Source organism: Hemitrygon akajei, chromosome 24 (genome assembly GCF_048418815.1).
Source record: "Hemitrygon akajei chromosome 24, sHemAka1.3, whole genome shotgun sequence".
NCBI lineage: Eukaryota > Metazoa > Chordata > Chondrichthyes > Myliobatiformes > Dasyatidae > Hemitrygon > Hemitrygon akajei.
In genome coordinates, this window is record NC_133147.1 from 9,235,348 (window position 1) to 9,253,784 (window position 18,437).

The 18,437-nt window shown below is 41.9% G+C and overlaps 1 protein-coding gene across 23 annotated transcripts in view; it reads left to right on the plus strand.

Moving 5' to 3' along the window:
• ahdc1 (AT hook, DNA binding motif, containing 1) overlaps nt 1-18,437 on the plus strand; it is a 282,613-nt gene that overhangs the window by 229,367 nt on the left and 34,809 nt on the right. For 21 of the 23 annotated variants that reach the window (XR_012096193.1, XM_073028306.1, XM_073028321.1 and 18 more), the window contains one exon: nt 12,553-12,591. The gene's annotated coding sequence lies outside the window, so the exon portion shown is untranslated. Of the gene's footprint in view, nt 1-11,296; nt 12,216-12,552; nt 12,592-18,437 lie in introns of those variants that run through there. The other 2 variants (XM_073028316.1, XM_073028324.1) reach the window with 2 other exon arrangements.

Genomic DNA, 18,437 nt, shown 5'->3' on the forward strand with positions numbered 1-18,437 from the left:
AGAATTAGATTCAGAATCAGGCTTATTTTCACTGACTGACTCTTCAATGGCCACTTTATTAGGTACACCTAAACACCTGCTTGTTAATGCAAATATCTTATCAGTCAATCATGTGGCAGCAACTCAATGCATAAAAGCATGCAGACAGGGTCAAGAAGTTCAGTTGTTCTTCAGATCAAACATCAGAATGGGAAAGAAATGGGATCTAGGTGGGATTGACTGTTAGTGCCAGATGGGGCAGTTTGAGTGTTTCAGAAACTGCTGATCTTCTGGGATTTTTACACATAACACCACAACCCATCACACCAGGCAAGGTTGCTTGATTCCAAACATTTGGTTTATTGAACATTACAGAATGTCTCTCTTGTGTTTCCCACTCCCTCCCCCTCTCTTCCCCTTTTCTCAACCATGATTCTCCTCTCCCTGCCCCGTCCCCGCTCTCAGTCCACAAGAGAGACCCATATCAGAATCAGGTTTATCAACACTCACAAATGTCATGAAATTTGATTTTTTTTTTTTGCGGCAGTAGTACAGTGCAGTACATAAAATTACTATAGTACTGTGCAAAAGTCTTAGGCACCCTACGTGTCTAAGACTTTTGCACAATACTGTACCTGCCTAAATATCTCTTCGATGTTGAAATTGAACCTGCAACCACCACCCCTAATAGCAATTTGTTCCATACTTTCACCTCCTGATGTTCCCTTAAACATTTCACTTTTCACCCTTTTAACCTATGACCTCCAGTTCTAAACTCACCCAGCCTCAGTGCAAAAAACCTGCTTGCATTTATCCTATCTACAGCCCTCATAATTTAGAATTCCTCTATCCCTCATTTTCCTACACTAGTGAAAAAAGTCCAAACCAATGCAACTTTTCCCTATAACTCAGGTCCTCAAGTCCTGGCAATAATAATCAATAAAGACAGTGATGTATCTGTCAATATTGCTGTTGTATAACTGTGATAGGCAGTTCCTTACAACTCTATCATGATATTATCCAGTATTATTGTTCAGTGACTCTCACAGATCATGTTTCCAGCTCTTTTATTTGCCTCCTTAAAAGACTTCATCATGTTCTCAATCTACTTTGATCTTTTCTGCCAATCACATTCCCTTTTTGCTAAAAACTTTAGATGTACTCTTATAAGGAAAATGAAACTGCTGTAAGTTATGCAGGTTTCATGTAATCATGCTACCTCGACTCTGCACGATATTTAATTATCCTGAAAATATATCGGTCATTTTTTAAAAATCACTTTAATGTCTCAAAAGGTAATGTCATCCTCACCCTGATGAGCACCATCAGGTGTGGCTGAGTAAGTCTGGGTATGGAACCAAACAATGTGGGCACCAAGTACCACCACGTTCAGAGGTTCTATCTGTCCCTGGTGCTGCGAAGGATGGGTTTGGTCCGGTGCCGGGCACTGTTCCAGTCAGCTGGACGGTGCCATACTACTTTGTGAGATAGAAGCTCACCTCTTTGTGGACTGTGAGTTTGTGAAGAAGGAAGAGGCTTTGTCACGGTTCACCCTGAGCAGCAATGTGACAGAGGATTCTCTGATCTACGGGCTGTTCCCAGGACACACACCGAGACCACTATCAAGAGCCATTGAAAGATGTCCTTTGGTCTGCCCAGGAGTTGTCGGTCTGCCGGCATGTGGAGGAATGCTGCCGAACGGTACATTCCAGGCTGCAGAAGGACGTGCTGAGCTTGGTACAGCCAGGTGGGGGAGGACCACAGTGATGGGTTCTTCTACTGGAGGGGGAGGGGCCGGGTTGGGTGAGGGAGCCCCTCAACTATTGTAATAGTGACCCACCCTAGGGGACCTCATGAGTGGCAACTGTCCTATGGTTAAGGAATGTACTAGAACACTATTGAGAGCATTGACTCTAAATGTAGTGTAGTAGATAGCACAGTGCTTTATACTACAGGCGAATCGAGTTCAGTTCCTGCTGCTGCCTGTAGGTTTCCTCCAGATGCTCCAGTTTCTTCCCACAGTCCTAAGATGTACTGTTGATGGGTGAAATGGTCATTGTAAATTGTCCTGGGATTAGGCTAGAGTTAAATTGGGAGATTGCTGGAGAACGTAGCATGAAGTGCAGGAAGGTCCTATTCCTTACTGCATCTCAATCAATTAATCAATCAGTCAATAAATACATGTAAGAATGAAAAGGCATTTCGCATTTATTCTTGTAAAATTTTCAGATATAAAGACCATACGACATAGGAACACAATTAGGCTATTCAGCCCATTAAAGGTGTTCCATCATTCAATCATGGCTGATTTATGATCCCTCTCCACCCTATTCTCTGCCTTCTCCTCGTAACCTTTAACACCTTACTAATCAAGAACCTATCAATCTCTGTTCTAAATAACCAAATGATTTGGCATCCATAGCCAATTACTGAAGTCAGGCTAACCGGCCTATAATTTCCTGTCTCCCCCCCCCCACCCCCCCCACATCCCTTTTTAAAGAGAGGAGTGACATTTGCAATTTTCCAGCCCTCCAGAACCATTCTAGGATCTAGTGATGGAGTGCTTGGTGACACAGGACAAGATAGTACAAAGTCAGCATGGTTTCCTTCAGGGAAACTCCTGCCTGACAAACCTGTTGGAATTCTTTGAGGAGATTACAAGTAGGAGAGATAAAGGGGATGTAGTGGATGTTGTATATTTGGACTTTTAGATGGCCTTTAACAAGGTGCCACACATGAGGCTGCTTACCAAGTTAAGAGCCCATGGTATTACAGGAACATTACTAAGATGGTTAGAGCATTGGCTGATTCGTAGGAGGAAGCGAGTTGGAATAAAAGGATCTTTTCCTGGTTGGCTGCCAGTGTCTAGTAGTGTTCTGTAGGGGTCGGTGTTGGGACCGCTTCTTCTTATACTGTATATAAATGATTTAGATGATGGAATAGATGGTTTTGTTGCCAAGTTTGCAGATGATACAAAGATTGGTGGAGGGGCAGGTAGTGTTGAGGAAACAGGTAGGATTCAGAAGGACGTAGACAGATTAGGAGAATGGGTAATAAAGTGGCAAATGAAATACAATGTTGGAAAATGCATGGTCATGCACTTTGGTAGTAGAAGTAAATGTGCGGACTGTTTTTTAAATAGGGAGAAAATCCAGGAATCTGAGATGCGGAGGGACTTGGGAGTCCTTGTGCAGAACACCCTGAAGGTTAACTTGCAGGTTGAGTCGGTGGTGAGGAAGGCAAATGCCATATTAGCATTCATTTCAAAAGGTCTGGAATACAAAAGCAAGGATGTATTGCTGAGGTTTTATAAGGCACTGGTGAGACCTCACTTTGAATATTGTGAACAGTTTTGGGTCCCTCATCTTAGAAAAGATGTGCTGGCATTGGAGAGGGTCCAGAGGAGATTCACAAGGATGATTCCAGGAATAAAAGGGTTATCATACATAGAACATAGAATACTACGGCACATTACAGGCCCTTTCGCCCACAATGTTGTGCCAACCCTCAAACCCTGCCTCCCATATAACTCCCCACCTAAAATTCCTCCATATACCATATACTCCATATACGAGGAATGTTTTGATGGCTCTGGGTCTGTACTCACTGGAATTCAGAAGGATGAGGAGGGATCTCATTGAAACCTTTCGAATGTTGAAAGGCCTAGACAAAGTAGATGTGGAAAGGATGTTTCCAGTGGTGGGGGAATCTAGGACAAGAGGGCACAGCCTCAGGATAGAGGGGCGTCCATTTAAAACAGAGATGTGGAGAAATTTATTTAGCCCAGTGAATTTGTGGAATTTGTTGCCACATGCAGCTGTGGAGGCCAGGTCGTTGTGTCTATTTAAGGCAGAGATTGATAGGTTCTTGATTGGAGATGGCATCAAAGGTTACAGGGAGAATGCAAGGAACTGGGGTTGAGGAGGAGATAGAGATAAAGGATCAGCCATGATTGAATAACGGAGCAGACTCAATGGGCCAGATGGCCTAATTCTGCTCCCGTGTCTTATGATTCTTAAAAGATTATAAATAAAGTTTTTGTTTATAAAAAAAAACAAATCCAGCACCCTGCACTGACCCAGTGTCTCTATTGCAGGGTTTCCCAACCTGGTGCCAATAGACGCCTTACTTAATGGTATCGGTCCATGGCATAAAAATAGTTTGAGAACCCCTGGTCTTTTGGGACCTGAGGTCCCATTCCAGAGACATTTCAGGAAAGAAGTTCAGGCTGATAATCCAGTGCAGAAAATCCCACACAACCTGTGCTGTGGATTTTTGGATAGGACATTGAAGCAAGGCGGTGTTCATTTTCGCAGACAAGAGATCCCATTGAGCAAAGTCTAAGAGCTAATACCTCCTCCTCAGCCGAAATAATTAAAACAGTTCTGATGAAAAGTCACATGGTGATCTCTCTGCTCAGCAGCACTGTTAAGGATCTTGCCCTTAACAGTGTACTGTCTCCTTGCATTTGCCCTACCAAGGTGCAGCACCTCATATTTATCTGGGTTAAACTTCATCTGCTATTTCTCTGCCCATGTCTACAACTGATCTATATCACACTGTATCAGTCTTCTACACTATCCACAACTCCAACAATTTTGTTATCATCCACAAACTTACTAACCCACCCATCTCCATCCTTCCTCCAGTAAATTTACTTTGAATTTGAACTATTTTTTTACACAAAGGTGATAGGTGTATGGAATGAGCTGTTAGAGAAGTGGCTGAGGCTGATACAAAACTATTGTTAAAAGATAGTTGGACAGGTATATGAATATGAAATGTTGAGAAGGTTATGGGCCAAGTATTGGTGTACTACATGGACATCTTGGTTGGCATAAAGCAACTGGGCAATCAGGAGGTGCAGAAGTCTGAAGACCCACACTCAACAATTCAGGAACTGCTTCTTCCCCACTGTCACCCAATTTCCAAATGGATGTTGAACCCATGAACACTACTTCAATACATTTTTTCTATTTTTTTCACTACTTATTTAACAACTATTATATTTATATATTTACTGCAATTCACATTTTTCCTATATATTATCATATTTTACATTGTACTGCTGCCACAAAGTTAAAAAATTTCATGACATATGCTGGTGATAGTAAACCTGATTCTCATTCTGATTCCAAGGGCCTGTTTCCTTCCTGTGTGACTACGTGACTCTGTGTTCAAGTTCAATTTTATTGTTATCTGACTGTACATATGACATGGTCAAGTGAAACGACGTTTCTCTGGACCATGGTGTACCCACACAACATATATTACACACAGCACTTAAAACAAAATATCACCACAAATAACCTAATAAACTATGCTAAGTGTCAATCTTCTGCAATGTATTTTATTGGTTAATTTATTTGTGGTAATATTACTTGATGTGTTATATGTGTAATCTGTATGTACTGTATTGTGCACCTTGGTCCGGAGGACTTTGGTTGAATGACAATAAGCTTCAACTTGAAAGTTGCAATGTTCTGTCAATCACAATAACTGCACTTCTCAAAACAGAATATTAATAACAATTTTAATGCTGTGAAGCCTCCTATTGTGATTTATGGACATCATTGCACAAAGTGATGCATGTGGGGAGACCGATGTGCCAAGGTGTTTGGCTTTGAAAATCATTCTAAAGTTACATTTGAAGGCTTAGATCAGGGGTTCCCAACCTGAGGTCCATGGATCCCTCGCGTAATAGTATTGGTCCATGGAATAAAGATGATTGGGAGCCGCTGGCCTAGATAGAGTAAGCGAGGAGAGGATGTTTCCTAAGGTGGGAGAGTCTAGGACCAGAGGGCACAGCCTCAGAATAGAGAGATATCCATTTAGAAATGAAGAGGTGTTTCTTAAGTCAGAGGGTGATGGGTCTGTGGAATTCATGGTCACAGGTGGCTGTGGAGGCCAGGTCATTGGGTGTATTTAAAGCAGAGGTTGATAGATACTTAATTGCTGTCCCCTCGGGTCCTAGACTCCCCAGCTATAGGAAACATCTGTTCCACATCTACTCTAGCTAGGTCTTTCAGTATTCAATAGGTTTCAATGAGAATCTTCCCCCCACCCCCCCCCCCCACCATTCTTCTAAGCTCCAGTGAGTACATGCCCAGAGCCATCAAACACTCTTCATACTTCTAGTTAACATGGGTAGAAGACCTAGTTGGGCCAGAATAGGACCCAATAGGTTCCCTAAGTCCATAAGATATAGGAGCAGAATTGGGCCACTTGGCCCATTATGGCCAATCCATTTTCCCTCTCAGTCCCAAATCCTGCCTTCTCCCGTATTCCTTCATGCCTTGACCAATCAAGAACCTATCAACCTCTGTCTTAAATGTACCCAATCACTTGGCCTCCACAACCGCCTAGGTCAACAAATTCCACGATTCACCGCTCTCTGGCTGAAGAAATTCCTCCTCAACTCCAATCTAAAAGGATGCCCCTCTATTCTGAGGCTGTGACCTCTGGTCTGAGGCTCCCCCACCATAGGAAACATCCTCTCCACATCCACTCTGTCAAGGCCTTTTAACATTCAATAGGTTCCAAATAGTTCAAAGGAGTATTTTTTTCACTTTTATCGTTATAGCCTCTCAGATAACCTTAACCACTTCCTTCAAGTAAGGTCAAAAGTCATAGGATTGTCCAGCTCTGAGGTCATGCTGACTTCAAGAAAAACAATCCAGTTAATCCCATCCCCAGTCCCGTCAATCCCATGGGCTCCTTCAATACCATTCCCTAGCTCTTTTCCCAGTCCCTAGTGAATCATTCAGTTTCATAGAACATAGAACACAGTACAGACCCTTTGGCCCATGCTGTTGTGCTGACCTTTTATCTACTAAGATCAATCTAACCCTTCCCTCACATATATATTTATCTATCATCCATTTCGTACTTAGCACCCCAACGGATCCATCTGTACCACCAACCCCGGTAGACATTGCACACACTCACCTCCGGTCTCCTTAAAATTAAGCCCTCTGGTTTTAACCATTTCCACCCTAGGAAAAAGTCTTTGGCTATCCACTCGATTTATGCTTCTTAACTTCTTTACTCCTCTTATCAAATCACCTCTCCTCCTCTTCTAAGAGAAAAGCCCTAACTCGTTCAACCTATCCTCAAAACAAGCTCTCTAATCCAGGCAGTGCTAGGACATATTATGGAGTTAGGGTGTATCAAAGGTTTCGATGTCAGAGAAATGTATACTATATACATTCTGAAATACTTTTTCTTCGCAACCATCCACAAAAACAGAGGAGTGCCCCCAAAGAATGAATGACAGTTAAATGTTAGAACCCCAAAGCCCCCCCAGCTCCCCCCTCCCAAGCGTAAGCGGCAGCAAGCACCGATATCCCTCCCCCACCAGCAAAAAAAAGCAACGGAAGCCCCCCACTGAGCACTCAAGCGTGCAGCAAAGCATCAGCAAAGACACAGATTTGCAGTATCCCAAAGACTCACCCAGTATTCGAGATACCACAGGCTTTCTCTCTCACTAACAAGGGAGAAAGAGATGTCTCCGTTTCACAGCGAGAGGGGAGACATAACCAACAACTCACTGATTTACGATGTTAAAAGTTAAAAGGGTGTATAGCAAAATATTAACTTCAACAACCAATCTTTAGACCTGAACGTGGATTGGAGACTAAATTTTAAATACGCCCTGGACAATAGGTTCCTAGAGCTGTTCCTCCTCTTCAAAGAGAAAAGCACTAGCTTGTTCAGCCTATGCTCATAAGGCACACTGTCTGATCCTGGTAAATCTCCTCTGCACTCTCTCTAAAGCAATAGTTCCCATCCTGTGGTCCACGCACCCCTTGCACAACAGTATTGGTCTATGACATTAAAAAAAGGTTGGCCATAAAGCTTCTAAATCCTTCCTACATTGAGCCAGCCAGAATTCAACACAACACTCCAGCTGTGGTCTAACATATCATATCATATTTTTTTTTTTTACTGAGTTAAGTATTGTATGTAAGTAGTTTTGCTACAACAAGTGTATGGGACATTGGAAAAAAAGTTGAATTTCCCCATGGGGATGAATAAAGTATCTATCTATCTATCTATCTATCTAACCAGGGTTTTAAAGAGCCACACTATTACCCTGTGGCTCTTGAATTCCACTAATGAAGACCAACACATCATATGCCTTCTTAACCACCCAGTCATGTCTCTAGCCAAGTCCAATAACTTCTCCATATCTTATTGCCTTAGGTCAGTGATTAGGAGCTGCTATTCCCTAATCTCCAGAGCTTGGATCTCCTTATCATTCCCGGTAGATTCAGACCAGCAGTGGGAATCACACTCACACCAACAGCCTTATATCCTGGAATGTAAAAGTAAGGATGTAATGCGGAGGCTTTATAAGGTATTGGTCAGACCACACTTGGAATATTGTGAGCAGTTTTGTGACCCTTATCTAAAAAAAGTGGCAGGGTGGAGATACGTCTCTACTAAAGGAGGTGTAGGGTGCTTTTTCCCTCCGCCAGCCTGCAGGTCACTCTTGGGCAAGGTGTAGCGCCCCCCACCCAAATCATATCACGTGAAGTCATGGGAGCAGCTGGTGCATATCATAAGACCTGGTTATGTACCATTGATGCCAAGCAGACAATCTCTGAACAATATTGATAATGGCTGGAGTCACCTGTCATGTAAAGACACTACCCAGAAGAAGAAAATGACAAAATTTGAACTATCATGGTCATGAAGGCCATGATTTCCTTTGTCATACGACACAGCACATAATGATGATGGCCTAAGAATCCTCCCAGTTCCTTCAGGATGTTCCTTTAGAACGGAGATGAAATATTTCTTTACCCAGAGGATAATGAATTTGTAGAATTCATTGTCATAGACAGCTATGGAGGCCAAGTCACTGGGTATATTTAAAGTAGAGGTTGATAGGCTCCTGATTAGACAGAGCATCAAAGCAAGCAAAGAATGGGGTTGAGAGGGCAAATAAATCAGCTATGATGGAATGGCAGAGCAGACCCGATGGGCTGAATGGCCTAATTCTGCTCCTTTGTTTTATGGTCTAAATCTATATGTGGAGAACTACTGCATATTATTTTTCAACCACACACTCAGTGCTCAGACTTATCATAACAGGTTTTGAAAGAGTACAAAGAAAATTTACAAGATGGGAGTTGTAGGGAAAAGTTGAATAGGTTCGGACTTAGCTGCTTGAAGCATATACGATTGAGGGGAGATTTGATACAAGTATTCAAAACTATGAGGGTTATAGATAGAGTAAATGCAAGCAGACTTTTTCCACTGAGGTTCGGTGAGACTAGAACTAGAGGTCATAGGTTGAGGATTAAAGGTGAAATGTTTAAGGGAAACATAAGGATGGTGAGAATGTGGAATGAGCAGGCAGCGAAAGTGTCAGATGTGGGTTCAGTTTCAACATTTAAGGGAAGTTTGGACTGGTACATGGATGGAAGGGGTCCAATCACAGACAGGAGAAAATCTGCAGATGCTGGAAATCCAAGCAATACATACAAAATGCTGGAGGAACTCAGCAGGCCAGGCAGTATCTATGGAAAAAAGTACAGTCAACATTTCAGGACAAGACGTCTTGATGAACAGTCTTGCCCCAAAACGTCGACTGTACTTTTTTCCATAGATGCTACCTGGCTCGCTGAGTTCCTCCAGCATTTTGTGTGGATGAAAGGGGTATGGTGGGCTATGTTCTTGGTTCAGGTTGATGCAATTAGGCAGAATATTAGTTGGCATGATTTAGATGGGCCAAAGGGCCTGTTTCTGTACTGTAGTGCTCTATGACTCAATGACCAAGCCATGCTCTCCAGGGATTACGCAGCAGTGTTTCTCTTCATTTCTGAAATTTAGACCTGTGGCATCTCTGGTGCACGGACCTCTTCTGAAATCAGAAATGAACTCTCAAGAGTCTTAATCATAGGAAAGTACAGCACAGAAACAGTCACTTCAGCCCATATAGTTCACATTTCAAGCCGAGTCCCATCATCAGTACATATGGGCCTGAAGCGTCGACTGTATTCCTTTCCAAAGATGCAGCCTGGCCTGCTGAGTTCCTCCGGCATTTTGTGTGTGTTGCTCAGTGTAAAAAAGCCTGTTTGCATTTACCCTATGTATACCCCTCATAATTTTGTTTATGTCTATCAAATCTCCTCTCAACCTTCTACATTCCAAGGAATAAAGTCCGAACCTACTCAATCTTTCCATGTAACTCAGGTCCTCCAGACCCGGCAACAGCCTCGTTTACATCATCTGCCTCAATCTAAGTCATTGGGTTCTGTTGACTTTAATGAGCTGAATTTTCATAATGGAATCTAACACATTCTTAGCGCAATGATTTAATGTTGAATCTCTGTCCCATTGCCTTTAATGGAGACTCCAGAGACTGTAGATGTTGGATATGGGGATATAGATTCAAGATCATTTGTTGTCCTTCTTTAGTACATGCCTATAAAGGAGAAGGAAATGATTGTAACTCTGGCTCTGATGCTGCATAAAAAAACCCAAAAAACCATTAAAAAAAACACAATAAATATGAACATAAGAGTGTTCTTATAAAACACAGTGTACAAGTAACTCACAGTGGAGGAACAGCAGGTCAGGTAGCATCTATTAAAATGAATAAACAGTCAGGCCAAGACCCTTCTTCAGGAGTGGAAAGGAAGAGGGAAGATGCTAGAATAAAATGGTGGAAGGGAAGGAGGGGGGAAGATAGCTGGAAGGTGATAGGTGAAGCCAGGTTGGTGGGAAAGGTCAAGGGGTGGAAAGGAAGAAATCTGATAGGACAGGAGAGTGGACTATAGGAAAAGGAGAAGGAGGAGGGGACCCAGGGGGAGGTGATAGGAAGGTGAGGAGAAGAGGTAGGGAATAGAAGATTTCCTACCCTAAGGGTGGCCTCATCTTGGCATAAGAGAAAGCCATGGACTGACATGTTAGAATGGGAATTAAAAATGTTTGGCCATCAGTAAGTTCTGCATTTGGCAAATGGAGTGGAGTTGCTTGGATGAAGTGGCCCCCAATTTACGACGGGTCTCACCAATGTAGAGGAGGCCACATTGGTAGCACTGGACACCATAAATGACCCCAGCAGATTCGCAGGTGAAGTGTTGCCTCACGTGGAAGGACTGTTTGGGGCCCTGAGCGGAGGTGAGGGAGGAGATGTATGAGCAGGTGTAGCACTTGGGCCGCTTGCAGGGACAGACTGATGGTATGACCATAAAGTGAAGTGTATGTAGTGGTAGTGTAAAGCATTGGTAGTCCCCCGTAGATACTGCCCAACTCACTGAGTTCCTCTAGTTCTAGTGTCTGTTACCCTGATGTAGTTAATGCAGAAGTCCAATACAGTTAAATCTGCATTCTGATTTGTGCATCTTTATGAGATTTTAAACTATTTATGTATTAAAGCAGTCCATCATATGTGTTACTTTTCATCCCTAGGAATTGTCTTACCTCACAGCTGCACTCTTAAAACTTCCTTTCTTTGTCCGGTTTATCTTCAAGTAATCGTCTCGTGTTTGGGCACCAAATGGTTGGATCTCTGTTTATTTTCTGATCCTTTGGGTTCTTCCAGGAGTCAAGAAGGGCGAGCAGTCTTAATTATTAATGATCATTTATCTTAAAGTACAAGCAAACATTTGAAACTACGTAGAGAGCTAAGAAGCAAAGGTGGCAAGGAGAATTGACAGCACTTCTCAAAAATCAAGCACTTTTATAAACAAGATAAGAGAAATTCCTTAGATAAACTAAACCAATCACTGGTTGCACAATTACACCTCACGAGGGTAATGTGCTGATACTTAGCCAATGAAAAATGAGAAAGGTAAACTCAGTTTAACTGCTATACCGCTTTCTGCCAGTGAGTGGGGATGAACCACCACATACTGTGAAAAATACAAAGATTCAAAGAACATTTATTATCAAGGTATGTATAAATTATACAACCTTGAAATTTGTCTGCTTACAGACGACCACTAAACAAGAAATCCGAGAATACCAATTTTAAAAAATATAGACCAACACCCAATACGTAGAGAAAAAGAAAAAAAAAACACAAATCATGCAAACAATAGAAGTGAGCAACAGCGTTCCAAACCAAACTGAGTCCTTAGTTCCGAATCCCTGGAACAGCTCGGAATAGGCCCAAAACCTCAGTCTCAGTTCATCATTATTGCGGGGCAGATCACCACGAAGCTCACGGACATGAACCACAGCCTCAGCACCACGGAGAGAGGAGTGAACATCGCGGGAGTGTGAGTGAAAATACATGAGTTTGTTAATAAAGTACAAATTATGATTAAACTATGACTTTAGTAAAAGTACAAATGATTCAACTACAACTTTAGTCGTACATTAACTCATCGAATAGTGGTTTCCAACAGGGAAATCTAATCGAAATCCTTATGCAGTGTTTCTCCCCCATAGATGCTGCTTGACTCACTGAGTATCTCCTATTCTAGTGTCTGTTACCCTAATGCAGTTGATCCAAAGTCCAATGCAGTTAATCTGCATTTTGATCTGTGTATCTTTATGTAATTTTAAAACTATTTACGTATTAACGCTGCCCATTATGTTATTTTTCATTCCTAGGAATGTACTGAAGACAGAGGAGCAATGTCACAATTAAAGGTAAGGGTATTCCCATTTTTCTATGCAAGTCTTTTGAGTCAATGTTAATTTCCCAGTGCCACATTTGGGGGTGGGGGGTGGTGTTGTTTCTTAACATTGTTAAATAAATTGACGCTCTTTGATTGTAATATGTCTAACGACTTTAAATTGCAAATTGAACCTCCATACAAAATGTAAAAAAATTGGCAAGTTATGATACAAAAACAATTTATGCTATTTTCTTTCATTTTAAGTTACCTGATTCCTAGGAGTATCTTTAAAATAATTTCCAATTCAACAAGAAAGATTTCATACAGTATACCAGCTTCCAAGTACTCAACTCTCAATACTTCGTATCGACCTTGCTAATGAAAATTTTTCATAAGTTAACCTGATTATTAAACAGTGTTAGTTTGATTTGAGTGAGTTTATTTGATTTGCCATTTCAGTGATTCTGAAATCAATGCTGACGTTGATGAGAAGCATTTGAAACCAAAATGCAATTTCACTTCGGATAGGGAAAGGTGGGAGTAGCTGATTGGGTTTGCGCAGAGAGACAGCGGAGAAGTTGTTCATCTGAGAACGAGCGATACTTCATGTGAAGGAGGAATTAATTTTTTTTTAAGGAAAACAAGCATATTCCAAACACTAATGATCCAATCTGCACATGCTCATAGATTTTACTCTGTTCATTCCAGTTAAACATTTTTAATTTTGATTTCACGCAAGCCATCTAGCAAAAACATTAGGTCCAGGTTATCAGGGGTATATGGACCCTTGCTCCAGAGAGTCTGTAATTGTTCGTTTTAATGAGTTCAGTCAGCAGTTCCAATTCGCCCAGCAACTTGTGTGACAGCTATTCGCAAACTCAACAGATTGGGCAAGCCCATTCCAAATGCCTGCAGCCAACGTTTATTCTTCTGTAAATTGTGTATTAATACAGTGAGATACACCCCCATTTTCCTTATAAGCATCATTTAGACTCCGTTTAATAAAGATTTAAGACCCCAGTAAATAGAGACCTGGTGTAGTGCTGATCCAGTCCATACTAAAGGGCTGAGTGGTAGACATTCATCCTCTGTTGTGCGTGCCTCATCTTCTGGACTGGGGTGAAGTCAACACAGCCAAATTCTGAGCACTGCATTTGACAGGCATTGCAGGAAAGGATGAATCTCTTCCTTCTGGGTCTTTTTACACAGCCTGGCTCATGGTAAGAATATCTGACCGATTTTTATATTTATTTATTTATTAACTTACAGCATGGAGTAGGCTCCACTGGCCCTTCAAGCTGCACCACTCAGCAACCCCTCGATTTAAACCCAACCTAATCACGGGACAATATGCAATGAACATTTAACCTACCAACTTGTACACCTTTGGGACTGTGGGAGGAAACCGGAGCACCCAGAGGAAACCCACGCGGTCACGAGGAGAACGTACAAACTCCTTACAGGCAGTGGCAGGAATTGAACCTGGATCGCCTGTGCTGTAAAGCACTGTGCTAACCACTACACCACCGTGCTGCCCCCAAACTTCTGCTTAAAGGAAACTTTAACACTTCCATCTTTCGAAGTGTTAAAGTTTCCTTAAACCAAAAGTTTGGGGGGAGTGTCAATCAGATATTTTTATCATAATCCACTAACATTTAAAACTATGTGTGAACAGAGGCTGGATTCCTCTCAACACCAATTAATATATCATGCACACTTCTGCCTAAGAGCATGGCTATTAGAACAGAGCTGTGGTTCCACCCATGCTTAAATATTTGTCTAAGTAAACACTGAGGAATAAAACATCCCATTTTGGCATTCAGACAATCTCACATTATTAGTTACTGCTTTCAGGAGAGGGGAGAAAAACCTGAAGGTGAGGGAAGCAAAGTCTTTAACCAGTTGATAAATACTTTCACATCTAACCCTCTTTGTTTGTTTGACACGCCACCTAAACTTCGCCCCAACTGAATGGCCCAGAAACAGAAAGTGTTAAAAGGTTCCAGTGTTTGAGTATCCTTACTGCTGTTTTCAATAGCAATGATCAAATTGTGCTGCACTTCATCCTTCAGTTTGAACTGTGCCTGTAATATGTAGCAGCCCAAGGAGATCAGATAACACCAGGAATGAACTGACACAGACAACGGTCTCAAATCACATCCCTTTGAAGTAAACTTTAAAAGTACGTATATTAAGGAATTCCCAGTCAGCAGGGTAGGAATCTAAAGTTAACATATTAAATGATGTATCCCAAGTTAAACGATACAAGGTTGAAAGAAACATTTCCATTCATATTTCTTTCTCAAGATGTCACTTGATAGGTTTTCAATGTTTTTGTTCCATTGCTGCGGTGATTCCTTCTCTAGCGCTCCTTTCACCTTTGTCAATGAGGTCATGGAATGGAGAGGTGTCTACACAGCTTCAGGCAATGAGGCTCATGGGCCCACTTACCTCAATGGTGCATTCCCACTTTTAGGGATATATGGATTCCTATCCCAAATGCACCGCCACAAGTTCTCCCACTCTGTGGCTTTGTGTCCCAATATTTCTATTTTTTTTCTTCCCTGTGCAAACTGTGGTATTACTAATACAAGAGATTCTGCAGATGCTGGAAATCCAGAGTAACACACATAAAATACTGCAGGAGCTCAGCAAGTCAGGCAGCACCTGTGGAAAAGAATAAGCAGTTGACATTTTGGCCGAGACCCTTTATCAGGACATAACCTTGTTGGTTCAATCCTGATGAAGAGTCTTGGCTCAAAATGTTGACAGTTTATGCCTGACCTGCTGAGTTCCTTCAGCATTTTGTTACATTATGATATTACAGTTTTTATGAGTTACCTCGAAGTTTCTGGGAAGATCTGCCTTGTGTTGATTTAGGGTTTTTTTTTACAGCTTGTGGCTGAGATGATTTTTACAAACAACAGCACTGGAGGGGGTTTACATTTCAGTCAATTCAGACTATTCTCTGCCCCCGAGTAAAGGGGGCTGACATCACAGAGAAACTGGACACTAGAAGATGCACCACACTCCGTGGGATAGCACGCCCTGGGGATGGGCTTCCAACGAACACAGCTGCTACATTTTACTGGCAATGAAGCTCAAGGAGAATGCACATAACCACATCTTAACACTCAGTCACCAGAGAGATCAAATGATTTTCACAGTCCTAAAATAAATTAATGTATTATACTAAAGAATCATTTCCCTTGTTAGAGGTTATAGTTTTATAAAGTGGAATTAAATATTTTTGAACTACTTAGATCTAAATATTCTAGATATGAGAAATATTGTTCTTAATTTAATATTTAATTGTTCTAATTATAATGCAATCTATTTGCAATAAATTATCAAGGTGGTTGCAGAGAATAAGATGGTTTGTCCTTCACTTCAGGTCTCCTTCACATATTTTTGGTCTGTTACCTTGTCCTTTATGTCTTTGTCTCTTTCAATTTTTGCTTTAAAGCATAAAAGCTTAGATCCAGTGAAAGGTTTATGAATCTCCTCTGCCTGTGTGTTGTATAAGCTTCCTAAAAGGACAGTTTTACATCTGCCACATCAGCTTCCGTGCTCCCTGTAGTGAAGAATTTTTTTGAAAAACCTCTCACCTTGTTGATTTTGTCAGCTCGTGGCTCAGTCCCTCTCTCTCTCTCTCTCTCTCTCTCTCTCTCTCTCTCTCTCTCTCTCTCTCTCTCTCTCTCTCTCTCTCACACACACACACACACACACACACACACACACACACACACACACACACACACACACACACACACACACACACACACACACACACACACACACACACACACACACACACACACACACACACACACACACACACACACACACACACACACACACACCTGTGTGTCAGATGGTTCTGGTACCAGAGACGGGAGCCATGAATCTAGGCTGACATTCCTGGTGACAACTGGAGATCTGCCTCCTGCACTGAGACCTTAAAGCTGAGATGTGCCAAATCTCAGGGCTTTAATACAAACAGAGAGTTCCCTGGTACACCATAAGACATAGGAGCAGAATTAGGCCACCTGGCCCATCAAGTCTGCTCTGCCATTCCATTGATGTGTGGAATGCACTTCCAGGGTGGTGGTAGAGGCAAATACATTAAGGGCATTTAAGAGACTCTTAGATAGACATGTGGATGATGGAAAAATAGACGGCTATGTAGGAGGGAAGGGTTAGGTTGATCTTGGAGTAGGTTAAGAAGTTGGCACAATATCATAGACTGAAGGGCTTATACTGTGTTGTAATGTTCTACATTATTTGTCAGTCTCTCAACTCAGGCCAACTGATCATCCTCGGACAACGTCACTAATTTTGCACTCTGCAGTCTCCCATCATCTACCCTGTTAATCCCTCTAGTATCTTCAAAAGACCCGTCTCCCCTTTCTTCAGAACTCTAGTGAGTATTGCCCATCGCCCCTATCCAAGGAATTAACCCAACAGTTCTCACTTGCACAATGTCTTCTCTGTAAGAACTACCCCCTCTGGCACTGAGCTGTTTTAAATAGGCATAATTATTAGATGATGTTGGAGCTACAGGTCCTCATCATCTTAGCGATGAGATACATCAAACCTAGATCCATTGCCTCATTTGAAAAAGTGTTCAAATTTGTGGATAACCACAAATGTGCCAGACTGGAGGCATTACTTGAGAAAGATTGCTGGGCTGAGATACAGAATCAAAATATGTTGAAGTAAAGGCCAAACACAAGAGATTCTGCAGATGCTGGAAATCCAGAGCAATGCACACAAAATACTGGAGGAACTCGGCAGGTCAGGCAGCATATTTGGAAGGGAATAAACAACTCTTCAGCCCTTTGCCTCTTTCACTCCCAGCTTCTTACTTAATCTCACCTCTCCCTTCATCTTCACCTGGTCTCACCAATCACCTGCCAGCTATACTGAGTCCCCTCCCCCCACCTTCTTATTTTGACTTCTTTCCCCCACCCCCTTTCCAGTCCTGATGAAGGGTGTCAGCCCAAAATGGCAACTGTTTATTTCCCACCATAGATGCTGCCTGACCCGCTGAGTTCCTCCAGCATTTTGTGTATGTTGAAGAAGAGACTTGCTAGAGTTAGGATCAGGATTGGTAAAGTTGAAGTACTCATATTGTTTCATGAAGGATGTTACATCCCCAAATCACAACAGTGTGGTAAATGTAATATTGAGTCAGGACTATCTTTGGCTGGCCAGTATGTGCTCTCTAGAATAACTATGTTCCCTTTAGAGTCCAAAGTTTAGACCCTGAACCTGACTTCATTTCAGCTGCCTCATCGCTTTTGCCTTCCATTTCTGTTCATCATCTTGTTCTTTGTTGATTTCAAATGCTGTCTGCCATTCAAGAAAGTTTCTTCACCTTCTGAATAGTTGCTGCTGCTCTCTCTGAATTATGTTTAACAGAGGGTAGCTATTGTATCATCTGTGATAGCTGATAGATAGGCACCCTCTGTTAAATGTAACAACAGGGACATGTAAAAGGCTCTTAGACACATGGGTGTAAGAGAAATGGAGAGTTATGAGCTGTGTAAGACGTGAAGGATTAGATCAAGCTTTGAGTTAATTTTATTAGTTTTACGACAACTAACCTGTGTTAAAACAGGAGTTGGTGCTTTTATACTACCTGCCCACCCGTCATTGAGTGCGATTGATCAGACTGTGATCTCAATCCCACATTCCCCCCTCCATTGTCGGGAATCTGTTTTACATGTGCCTTCAGAGGTGTTTTTTCACCACCCTTTGAAGGGAACTTGGTGGACAATGACTACAAATGAGTATGTTTTAAGGTAGTCATGGGAAAAGATAAGGTGGGACCCAGAGTTAAGATCTTATATTGGGGAAGGGTTAATTTCAATC